At 40.2% G+C, this 12,081-nt stretch overlaps 1 protein-coding gene across 6 annotated transcripts in view; it reads left to right on the top strand.

The window, feature by feature from the left end:
• Window positions 1–12,081, top strand: part of METTL24 (methyltransferase like 24) — a 133,661-nt gene that overhangs the window by 105,957 nt on the left and 15,623 nt on the right. The gene's annotated exons all lie outside the window — the stretch shown is intronic.

Here is a 12,081-nt window from a genome sequence, read left to right as displayed (position 1 = left end):
GTCTGACAGTCCCCAGTGAGATGAACCCGGTAGCTCAGTTGGAAATGCAGAAATCATTCATCTTCTGTGTCGCTGATGCGGGGAGCTGTAGACTGGAGCTGTTCCTATCAAGGGATATTAACTTTCAAAAGATATTGGGGGAAAAGAGGGACTGTGATTCTTTCTAAAATATTGTGGCTGTCTTTAAGTTTACCTAGCTAGCCCTTAACTTCCAAGGAGAATGAAGACTTAGAGTTGTAGACTTGCCTCAAAGCTGTGGTTTTTTTTTCTTTTCTTTTGTGTGTGTGTGTGTGTGTGTGTGTGTGTGTGTGTAAATGCATCTAAGACTCAGAGCAGAGGAATGATGTTTGGGATGTGGAATCCCTGTCACTAATTAATTACTTTGTGATCTTGAGTATATCATTTGGTTTTATGTGTTAAATAAGGAGTTGGATCATATTTTCACAAAGTCCCTACTGGCTCTAATCTTCCATAACCCAGAACCTGTGAGGTCCATTTAACCATCCACCTATCCACCCATCTACCTATCTACCTCTCCATCTAGTCTGTTTGTCCATACATCCATTCATCCACCCACCTACCCATCCATCTGTCAAATATTTTTGAGCACCTGCCAAGTGCCTATAGTGTGCTAGAGGCTAGGTATTCAAAAATAAATAATTATCAGGTATATGGTCCAGTATAAGGCATAAGGAATATATACCTCTTTTGCCTCTTGTCAGATGTAAATGCAGTTGAAGAAACTGCTTTCAATTTCATCTGCTAATGTACTTATATAGATGGCTTTTGGCTATCATGTTTGAGATACTTCTGTATATTTCCTGTACCAAATTTTAATTTTGCCTCTGAGACACCTCCCAAAATATAGCTGCTGTTATTCACAGAAGGCACATTTTGATAGTAACTTAAATCAGACCATCTTAATATTTTTTGGATTATGGAGAATGAGTGAAAATAACAACAGCTAACACTGATGGCACTCTTACTCTGTGTTAGGTTTTGTGCATGGTGCTTCACATGCATTTCTTGTTTAGCCTCAACACAGCCCAATGATATGGATGATATGGGTCCTATTGTTTTACTCTGAATCACCGAGGGGCTAAACAACCTGCCTGAGAGTCAAGGCCCCAACCACCACACTGTTCTTAGAAAAGTGCTTATGTGCACAGACATACATTTTTGCACACAGTTCCAGAGACTATAAGCCTCGCTGAAATCTTGGCATGTGTTTAGGAAATTCTAACCTCGTTATATCATAATTAAGAAAGCAGCTGGTTAGAAAACTATCCTATACCTTCCAAGGCCAAAGATTACCAGCATGTGGATATTTTCTGCATCTGATCATGGGCTGAGGCTGAGTGCTGTGCACACACACCATGCAAAGCTCACCTGGTGTTATCAGCCAAGGCCAGTGATTCACAAAGTGTGGTCGTTGTACCAGCAGCATCACCAGCAGCTGGGCTCTTAGTAGAAACACAAGTACTTAGGCTCCACTTCAGATCTACTGAGTGAGAAACTGTGTTTTTACGAGCCCTCTCGGTGATGCTGCTATGTGTGATCCTCTGAGTGGCACAGTCCAGTAGAACTTTGTGTGGTAATGTAGATGTCCTGTGGCTGCACCGTCCAGTATGGTAGCCACTAGCCATATGTGGCTATTGAGCACTTGAAATGTGGCAGAGAAACTGTAATTTTAATTTGATTTAATTTTAATGAATTAATTAAAATTAAAATGGCCACATGTGGCGAGCTTCTACTGTACAGGACAGCAGCTCAGTGGCTTTCCTAAACATTCCAGTTTAGGAACAGTTCACTTCCTTGTACACACCCACAACAAAATAAAAAACTGAATGCCATTTGGAGACTTACATATTGATATTATCCATTTCCTTATTTCAGTGTTGATCTCATTTAACTAGAAAATATATTTGAGATGGGAGCCTTGTAGTTTAATGCTAATGAGATATTCCATAAGATAAAACCAATTTGTATCTATTTCCAAGTCCTGTCAGAATTTATGTTAAATCATCCTTTCTCAGATTATTGCTCCTGCTTTAGATCATGGCGATAAGAGTTTTAGATAAATTCAACAACACAAATTTGTGCAGCCTGTACTTGAAGGGCAGTTGTGGTGCCCCGTATGCTGTCAGAGGGGGAGATGACCAGCAGAAATTCCTGGTGTTCCACAAAAAGGAAGTGACATGAATAGAGAAACGGGCATACAAGAAGGAAGTGACATGAATAGAGAAATGGGCAGAAAGGTTTTAGTGGCATTTTGAGGAATAGCAAAGAATTACATTTGGCTAAGTGTCATGTGCATAAAGAGTTGAAAATCAAGACCCGAACACAACATTTGTGCCCTGTGGGACAATGGAATTGATAACTGCTGTTATTCCTCACTCCCAACCCTTGACCTCTCTTGTCTCCTCTCTTTCCATCAGTGAGGTCTGAGGCAAGGTGATCACAGAAGTGGAGGATGGAAGGCCAGGGGGAGGGTGTTATGGAGGCAGAATAGGTGGGACTCGTTATCTGATAGGATATCGTACCTGCTGTGAGCCAGGACCTCTGATAGGAACTTGATACCCAACGAGGAGTTAGATTCCTGCCCTGTAGGAACTTACAGCCCAGGTAAGGAAATCAAAAGATCAACACAAGAGTGATCATGCTACCTACTTCGCTAGAACTCTGCATGGGGTTCAGAAATGGAGGACATGAAGGTGACTCTGACAGGTCTAGCATGAGTCGTGCTGGGGTTAACTGCAGCACTGGGACTCATATCTTGTATGACCAGGGAGGGAAAGTTGAGACTTGGAGATTGATTAATTAGAGGTGATACTAAAGTCTGAGGTGAGGCTAGGCTCAGTGGTAAAAATAATTTCCTGTATATATTTTTTCAAAGCTGCATTCCTCAGTCGTGTGTGTTGTGTGTGTGTGTATGCACATGTGTGTGCACACACATCCCGAGACTTCTTAATGTTTTCTCACCCCCTCTCATTTCTGGCTTCTAACCCTTGACCACACTCACTGCTGGTTCTTTCATTATTTTTATCCCTAGTTTCTTCTCACTTATATTCTAGTATATGCTTAAAACACAAGCAAAAACTATATACCAAATGCGTTTCTTTTGTGTCCCTCTAAATTAGTGCTTGCTTTTTGCATTGGGACTGTTTTTTTTTTTTTTTTTCTTTTCTTGCCTAAGTCACATTACTGGCTCCAGCATGCTCTGAGGTTGACCCAGTCCCACCATCTAAGGGCAAAGATTCTCCTACTGAACACCAAGAACATGTCTTCCTGAAGATTTTATTTGGATGTTTACTTGGGTTATTTGTTTATACATCTATTCATTTAGGAATCATTTATAGATGTCTGAGTTTTATGTCCCATCTCCTTCCAAAAATACTTTAGAACACTTGCAAATAAATTAACGGGGTAATGTAACTTTAAGGCATTGGATTCTGATCTTAAGTTCAGAGACTTGTTTTCGGCTGCCCAGGGAAGTAGGGTAGAAATGAAGACAGAAAAGCTGCTGCCAGGAGCTGTCCGTGGTTCTGCCATTGCCCTTCTGCCTGACTCTGCCCTCGGTCAGGTCCCTTGCTACCACCTCAGTCCTGCCTACGTTTGTGCTGCTTGGTTCCTGCTTGGTTCTTTGCTGTTGCATAGGAATCATCCTGCTGACTTCTGACATCTTGGCTGGTCACCAGCTCACTCATCATCTGTCCCTGACTTGGGTTTCTAGGCTGTGTATTCTATCACCTCACCCAGCTCAGGAGATTCTTGCTCAGCAGCCTCAGGTTGGATTATTTCATCAAGCTCCACATCTGGCCAGAAAAAAAGAGCCTTTGCTTGTAAATGTTTTCCTCATTTCCTTTTTAATTCATTTGTAGAGTGTTGTTCCCTGCAAAGGTCATTTTTGTGAGCTAATTACTACATAAAATTATTTTGTTTTATTATTAGTTCAGAATTGGTCCTACATTAGCTTAGAGTGACCCCTCATATTTCTCATAATCTGTAGGGCAAACCTCATCTCTTTCTTCCCTAGTGATAGCAGAAATCTTGTACCATTACATTTCTGCCAGTTGACAGTGATAATTGAAACTGATTTAGTGTGTTTAAAGTCTAAGGCTCTCTAAAAGACTTTTAATCCTCTTGTTCACATTCACAATAAATTAATTTATTCTATTTTTCTTCAACAACAAGACCCTCTTTCTAATGCATTTAGCTTCTAGTTTTGCAGGTACAGATATGTCTTCCTTTAAGTAAACTTGATATATAAAAGCTTAGATATATTTTATCATTAAATAACAACTTTTCACCATTAAACTAAAAAGCAAGAAGTTGTATTGATGTAATTATTTTAAAATTGTGATTGAATATTGACCCCAACTCTAAAGAATATGGAGAATGAATGTTTATTTGTTGGGGTGGTAGGGAATTGATGATAATTCCATTTTTTATTTATTTATTTTTATGTATTTATTTTATTTCTTTTTGAGATAGTCTTGCTCTGCTACCCAGGCTGGAGTGCAGTGGCATGATCTCGGCTCACTGCAGCCTCTGCCTTCTGGGTTCAAGTGATTTTTCTGTCTCAGCCTCCCAAGTAGCTGGGATTACAGGTGCATGCCACCATGCCCGGATAATTTTTGTATTTTTAGTAGAGACAGCATTTTGCCATGTTGCCCAGGCTGGTCTCGAACTCCAGGCCTCAAATGATCCACCTGCCTCAGCCTCCCAAAGTTCTGGGATTATAGGCGTGAACCACACCTGGTTGATAATTCAATTTAAAAAAATATTCATAAATAACTAGACGATGTGGCCAAATAAATAACAATTCTTAAAATATGAACTCATTTACAACACTTCTTTTCAGAATTCTGTTTTACAAAATGACAGAACACACACACAAACTTAGTTGCCCAGTTTGTTGATCACATCAGTTTGTAACATCATCCATTTGGGAAAATATCCAAATGGCCATCAGAAGGAGGACTGATTAAATAAATTAAATCATTACAAAAGCTGTTAAGAATAAGTTATTGATAGAGGCTTTCATATTTTTTTTAAGCAGGAGAGCTCTTTTCCCAAATGAAAATTTGTGAGGGATTCCAAATATGTCAAGGAGATCAAAGGGGAGCTGCTCTTGAGTTGAGGTCTGGACCTTCACCCACTTGCCATCTTCCTCACCCCTCCTGGGGACCTGCAGTCACCTCCTTCAGATTCTGAAAGCTCTGAGGGACTCTGAGAGAAAATTTTAGAGGAAAATTTATTGACATGGAAATATATTCATAGTCTGTTATGTTAAAAAGCAGATTTGAAAACATAGGATAATTTCAATTTTGTAGAAAATGTGTGTTTCAGTTATGCTCGTGTGTTTTTGTGTGTGTTTGTGTGTGCATGTGTATGTGTGTGTTTACAGCAACAAAAAATGTTTGGGAGTTCAGAAGTAAACTTTTAAAATTCTGGATTATAGGTATTTGACTTCTTTTTTTGCTTGTCTATGATTTTAATTTTTAAATAATGACCATGTATTGCTTTTATAAGAAAATATGTTTTGGTTAAATGCATATTAATTTCTAGAACTCACAGCTTTAGAATATATAGTACTTGACAGAATACAAGTAACTTTTACCTTTTTAACAAAAGATTTTCATGAATAGCACTTAGTCTCTGTTCTAGATATCTATTGCTGCATAATGAATTAGCCCCCAAGCTTAGTTTTTTAACCCAACAATTGATCCTTTGATGCTCTCTCCTAGTTTATGTGGGGCAGAGTTTTGGGAAGGGCTTTACTGGATGCTTCTGGCTCAGGGTCTCTTATGCAGCTGAAGCCAGTTGAGGGCTTGCAGCAGCTGGGGGTTGGCCAGACATCTCTCTCTCTATTCCTGTTGACTCAGGACCTCTTTATTGGTCTCTTTGCAAAGGCTAGTTTGGATTTTTTTCATAGCAGTACAGCCTCAGGTCAGTCAGACACCTTTCCTGACGGCCAAAGTTTTCAAGAATGAATATACCCTTGAGTAAGGTAGAAGCTGCATCACCCTTTACGGCCTAGGCTTGAACGCCACTTAGAATCACTTCTACTAGACTGTGTTAGTCAATCAGTCATTCACAGCTCATCACAATTCTGGAGGATGGGCTACATAATTTGTGGGGCCCAGTGCAAAATAAAAATGAGGGGTCTCTTGTTCAAAACTAGTGAAGAATTTTAAGACAGTGACAGCAGAGCGTTAAATCAAGCATGAAGCCTTTCTAGGCTTGGGGCCCTGTGTGACCACATAGGTTGATCCCATGTCTCAGTGGTGGGGGTGTCAAGGCCACATGCAGAAAAGCATGTTAGATGGGAGATAATGGTGTCACATCTTTGGAAAATAATATCTACTACAGTCTCTGTAACTCACCTCCAATTAATTTGATGGCTCACACTTTTACTAGCTAAAACCAGAGTTAGCCATTAACTATAGAGGAGACACTACAGGCTACCATAATAGTAAAAACGATGTATTCTAAAAACGCTTATGGAGATGGTGGTTGCCTCTAAATAGAGCATAGCAAAAATACCTGTTTTAGATTTGTTATGGGTTGAAGAAATTCATAGATTAAAGCCCTAACTCCCAGTGTGACTGTATTTAGAGATACAGCCTTTAAAGAGGTGATTAAGGTTAAATGAGGTCATAAGGGTGGGACCCTAATCCAACAGGACTAGTGTCCTTGTAAGAAAAAGTGGAGACACCAGGAATGCATGCAGAAAGGCCACGAGAGGACACAGGGGCAAGGCAGCCATCTGCAAGCCAAGTCTGGAGGACTTAGGAGAAACCAAACCTGCTGACACCTTGATCTTGGGTTTCCAGCCTCCAAAGGTGGAGAAAACAAATATCTGTTGTTTAAACCATCTGATCTGCTTTGCTTTAAATGTTTTTGTCTCCTCCAAAATTCATGTTGAAACTGAATCCCAATTCAGCAGTTTTTTTTTTGCTTTGTTTTTTAAGGAAGAGTTTTGCTCTATCTCCCAGGCTGGAGTATTGTGGCGCCATCTCAGCTCACTGCAACCTCTGCCTCTCGGGTCCAAGCAATTCTTCTGGCTTGGCCTCCTGAGTAGCTGGGATTACAGGAGTGCACCACCTCACCTGGCTAATTTTTGTATTTTCAGTAGAGACGGGATTTCGCCATGTTGGCCAGGCTGGTCTCGAACTCCTGGCCTCAAGTGATCCACCTGCCTCGGCCTCCCAAAGTGCTGGGATTACAGGCGTGAGCCACTGCACCTGGCCCAATGAAGCAGTATTAAGAGGTGTGGCCTTTAGGATGTGTTTGAGTCAGGAGGGCTCTACCCACATGAATAAGATTAGGTGCCCTTATAAAAGGGCTTGATGGAGGGAGTTTGCCCGTTTACACCCCTTCCATCCTTTCTGCCATGTGAGGATACTTAGGTGATGCCATCTCTGAAGAACAGGTTCTCACCAGTCACCAAATCTGCCAACCTTGAACTTGGACTTCCCAGCCTTCAGAACTGTATGATATACATTTTTGTTCTTTATAAATTACTTAGTCTAACGTATTTTGTTATAGTGGTGCAAACACACTAAGACACAGACCTAGCAGACTAATACAATATCTGACTAAGACTTACAAATATTTACTTTCATTGTCCTATTTATTATTTTCTTTATTAGTCATCTTAATCCATTGAATATCCCAGGTTCTATGTCAACTGTCAAGTGAAACCAAATCTAATAACAGATGCCATGTTTTCTTAATATTCCATCTTTAAAAACATTCTGATGAATAAAAGCTTTATTATTCATTTTTTCTGGAGTATTATTTGTGTCCAGTAAAAGTTCCAGTCCACTGTACTACTGTTGTTGATTTATGGATTTATATAAAGTAATATTGCTTTTAATTACTAGGGTTAATTGTTTGCAAATTTAGCCACGAATAATTTCTCTTCCCCTTTCTGGGTATGCCACTTCTCCTCTCAAGGGCTAGAGTCTATTTCACCTCCCCTTGAATGCGCGCTAGACTTGCAATTTGCCTTGACCAATGGAATGCAGTGGAAGTGACGTTTGCGACTCGCAGAGCTGGGCTTTACTTAAAAGGTGTTGCATTTTTGCCTTCTGCAGGCCAGCAGGCATGTCATAGAATCTGTGTGTTGTGCTTGAGAGCCCTCTTAAAGGGGAAAAGGCTCAGATTAGAAACTGTAGATGTGAGGATATTGAGTAGTCTGAATGAGTTCCCATATAGGGAATGGGAGAGGGCCAAAGGCAAAGTGCCCCTACTGGGCCTGATCGTGGGGCTGAGAAGGAACCAAAGCATGAAGTAGAGGGGTTTCACGATGGTGGTTTCAACTGGCTTTAGAAACTTGTTGACCTGCCTTGGGTTTGGCACTTGGCAAGGTCAGAGCTGTCAGTGTTGGCTGATGTAAGGACTTATCCATTAGTCAGAATGATAACCGTAATTGTCTAAGATGGTTGCTGGCCCTCGGATCTCTGGAGTAGGGCGCTTTTCCTAACTATTGGCCCTGGGAATTGGCTTCTAAACACACTGCAAAAGCCCTGTTGCAAAAGCTACCCCAAACACTGTTATGGGTTGAATTGTGTCTCCCCCAAATTAATATGTTGAAATTCTAAACCTTCGTACCTCAGAATGTGATCTTATTTGGAAATAGTGTGGTTCTAGATGTAATTAGTTAAAATGAGGTCATACTGCAGGAAGGCGGTCCCTATTCCAATCTGACTGATGTCTTTATAAAAAGAGGAAATTTGGACACGCAGAGAGAACACCCATGTGAAGATGAAGGCAGGGATCAGGTAATGCAGGAGCCAAGGAATGCTGAAGATTGCTAGCAAGCCACGGGAAGCCAGACAAGTGGCACAGGACACATTCTCTCTTATGGCTCTCAGAGGGACACTTGATCTTGGAATTCTAGTCTTCACAACTGTGAGACAATACACTTCTGTTATTTAAACCTCCCAATCCATGGTCTTTTGTTACGGCAGCCCTTGGAAATGGATACAAGCACCCATGCCTCTTCCTCCCCTTTCCTTGAATCTCTGCAGTTCTGGGTGGATGATCACAGGGATAAACTTATGCCTATGATGAGGAAGCTGCCAGATGGCATCAGGTCTTAATCCAGTTAAAAATGAAAATTCTAATTTCTTCAAAAGTTTGTGAAAGTCAATTGATTGGATATTTCAGGTAAAAGGAAAAGGAGATAATTTTTTATAGGAGGACCCTTTAATACACTGGAAATAATACCAATTAAGTTGTTTCATCTTCTTTCTTTGAGACCTTTCTACCCAAGAATGTCTTCACTTATTCCAGAGTTTTCTGGGAGTTAACCTTAAGTTGTTTTTCTCCACAAACCTGATTTATCCTAACTGTATTAGGATTGGCACTTGATTATTCCCATCTAATCATTTGTATGATTTTTAGTGGCATAATTGTTGAAAGGTGATATTAGAATCTTAAAAGTGGCATATCCTATTCAGCAATGTTTAGTGCTTTATAATAACAATAATATTGGATGCATTATGCAGTAATAATGGAAATCACATTTGCAAAATCATTGCAGTAATGGGACGTTTTAAAATGTGAGAAACAGAAAAAGCACACTGGAAGAACAGAGCATGTTTTATTCACAGCCTTTTGGCTGCCTGCACTCTCAGGTCAGAAGGCAGAGAAGAGCTTATGTGCTCCCCAGGGGGCACCACCCTGGGCTGCATGATTTAGATCAACCTATACAATTCTGATTGAAGTGGGGGATTTTCAGTCACTGGAATCAAAAGAGGGTGGGAGGGTTGTTGTGTTTGAAAATACTTTTTGCTCTTTAGAATAGATTAGCATTTTATAAATGAAAATTGGATTTTCAAAGAAAGCCTATGTTTACTACGATTTAGCCTAATAATTTGGTTCCCTTTGATTTGCTCATAACTTCTGATTGATAGTTTATTTTTAAGACATTTGGAATAAATATACAAAATATATTCCTTATACATCACTAATAGAGTTTTTAGGTTAATTTAAAGCTGATGAACTTTACTCTGTCTCTTTAATACTTTGATGTATTCCTCACATTCAACATAAGCAAACTCACAGAAAACCACGGTGAACATGAATCTGAAACGAACCTAAGACATTCTTGGCTATGTGAATTGATAGAACAAATGCTGGTTTTGGGTTTTGGATACCTTCCGTACCAATTAGAAAATTTTATAAAGTTTTGATTAAATATTTCCTTTGGCAGCTTAATTCCCCTTAATCCAGGAGTATTCTGTTTAAAATTTGCCAAGATTAAACAAAGCCATGGACATGCCAGTTCAGGAGAGATGGAAAAATGAGTGAATTAATTTATTAATAATGTTTTATTTTTATTTATTTATTTTTATTTTTTATTTTTTTGTAGAGATGAGGTCTCACTATGTTGTCCAAGGTTGTCTTGAACTCCTGGGCTCAAGTGATCTGCCTGCTGGGATTACAGGCATGAGCCACCGCACCCGGCTAAATTTCACTGTGTCTGATTCACAAGAATTATTTTAGCCTGGTGTGATTCACATGCAACCTGTCTTTGCTCAGTTCCTCTCATGAAGAAAGGTTTTGTTTTGTTTTGTTTTAACTTTTTCTCTTTGAGTTTGGAACTATTGAATGGACAAGCTGGTTTACAGACACCCAGGCTTTCCTAAGGCACTCGGTATTCTTCGGGTATTACTATCACTTTTTCCTTGGTGGACCAGGAGGTACAATCCAAGGCAAGAATGTGAAACCATGTCCTACAGAGTCTCAGGCATCAGGACAAAGCCCATTTTCTTGTAGCTGTTATATGTAAATTCTGTGTATCTTCTTTTCCATTCAACTCTGAAATCACTCAAGGAATGTGTGTTAGGCTGTTCTTGTGTTGCTATAAAGAAATATCTAAGGCCGAGTAATTTATAAAGCAAAGAGGCTTACTTGGCTCATGGTTCTACAGGCTGTATAGGAAGCATGGTGCCGGCATCTGCTCCTGATGAGGCCTCAGGGAGCTTACAAACATGGTGGAAGGTGAAGAGGCACAAGCCTGTCAGATGGCAGGAGAGGGAATAAGAGAGGTGCCACACTCTTTCTAAACAGCCAGATCTTACGTGAACTCAGAGCTAGAGCTCACTCACTATCTCGAGGACAGCACCAAACCATTCATGAGGGATCCACCCCTATGACCAAAACTCCTCTTACCAGACCCCACTTCCAACATTGGGAATCATATTTCAAGATAATATTTGGAGGGGACAAACATCCAAACTATGTCAGAATAGTTTGGATGTGGCACAAGGAGCCTCACATTTGAGCATCATATGAGAAACTTATCAAACAGACATGCAATGAGAAGGGAAAGAATGGGTAGCATACGTCTTGTTGTTTATCTGTTTTTCTAAACAAGCAAAGGTATTTTCACTTTCATGGGGCAGGATATTCATGACTTCAGTCAGCAGCTTCCTGAAGGGCTGCTTAAGGTTCTGCTGTCCCCTCTTGGGGCTACAGCCTTTGCTCTTTTGCAATGATTTCCTCCAGTCTCGTTATTCCAGTTTATGTCTGAATGCTGTCAGCTTTCCTCCATGTGGTAAAATTATCCCCCTTGAAAAGTGCTCTGCAAATGTAAAGTGGCAATATTGATAATAATACTTTACTCACTGACCCATATTCGCTCTCCAGATAGCACCTTATTTTCCAAACTCCAAACCTCTTTGGGACTCTGAGTTACCCATTTTTTCTCTTGGGTGTATTGGAAGAGGCAATGTTATGTAGGGGTTAAGAACACAGGCTCTGTAGACAGACTCTGTGCAGAGTTCACCACTGCCTCTCTAGCCATGCGACTGGGGATGGGTTCCTCACTGAGTCTGGTTTCCTGAACTTTAATTAGGGATACTCACAGAATCACCCTTACAGCATTATTGAGAGGATTAAATGGATATTGCAAGGGGAAGCCCTTAGCATGATGTCAGACACATATAACTACTTGGTAAAAATGAACTTTCATTGTGTTTAGGGTTCTGGTGTTCTAACGGATTTTTTGCACAGGCAGCAAAAAGGAGCTGATTCTTATGACTTGATTAATTGCAAAATATT

This window comes from Pongo abelii, chromosome 5 (assembly GCF_028885655.2).
Source record: "Pongo abelii isolate AG06213 chromosome 5, NHGRI_mPonAbe1-v2.0_pri, whole genome shotgun sequence".
Classification (NCBI taxonomy): Eukaryota; Metazoa; Chordata; class Mammalia; order Primates; family Hominidae; genus Pongo; species Pongo abelii.
Note: the sequence above shows the minus strand (reverse complement) of the source record. Positions and strands in the feature narration are given on the sequence as shown.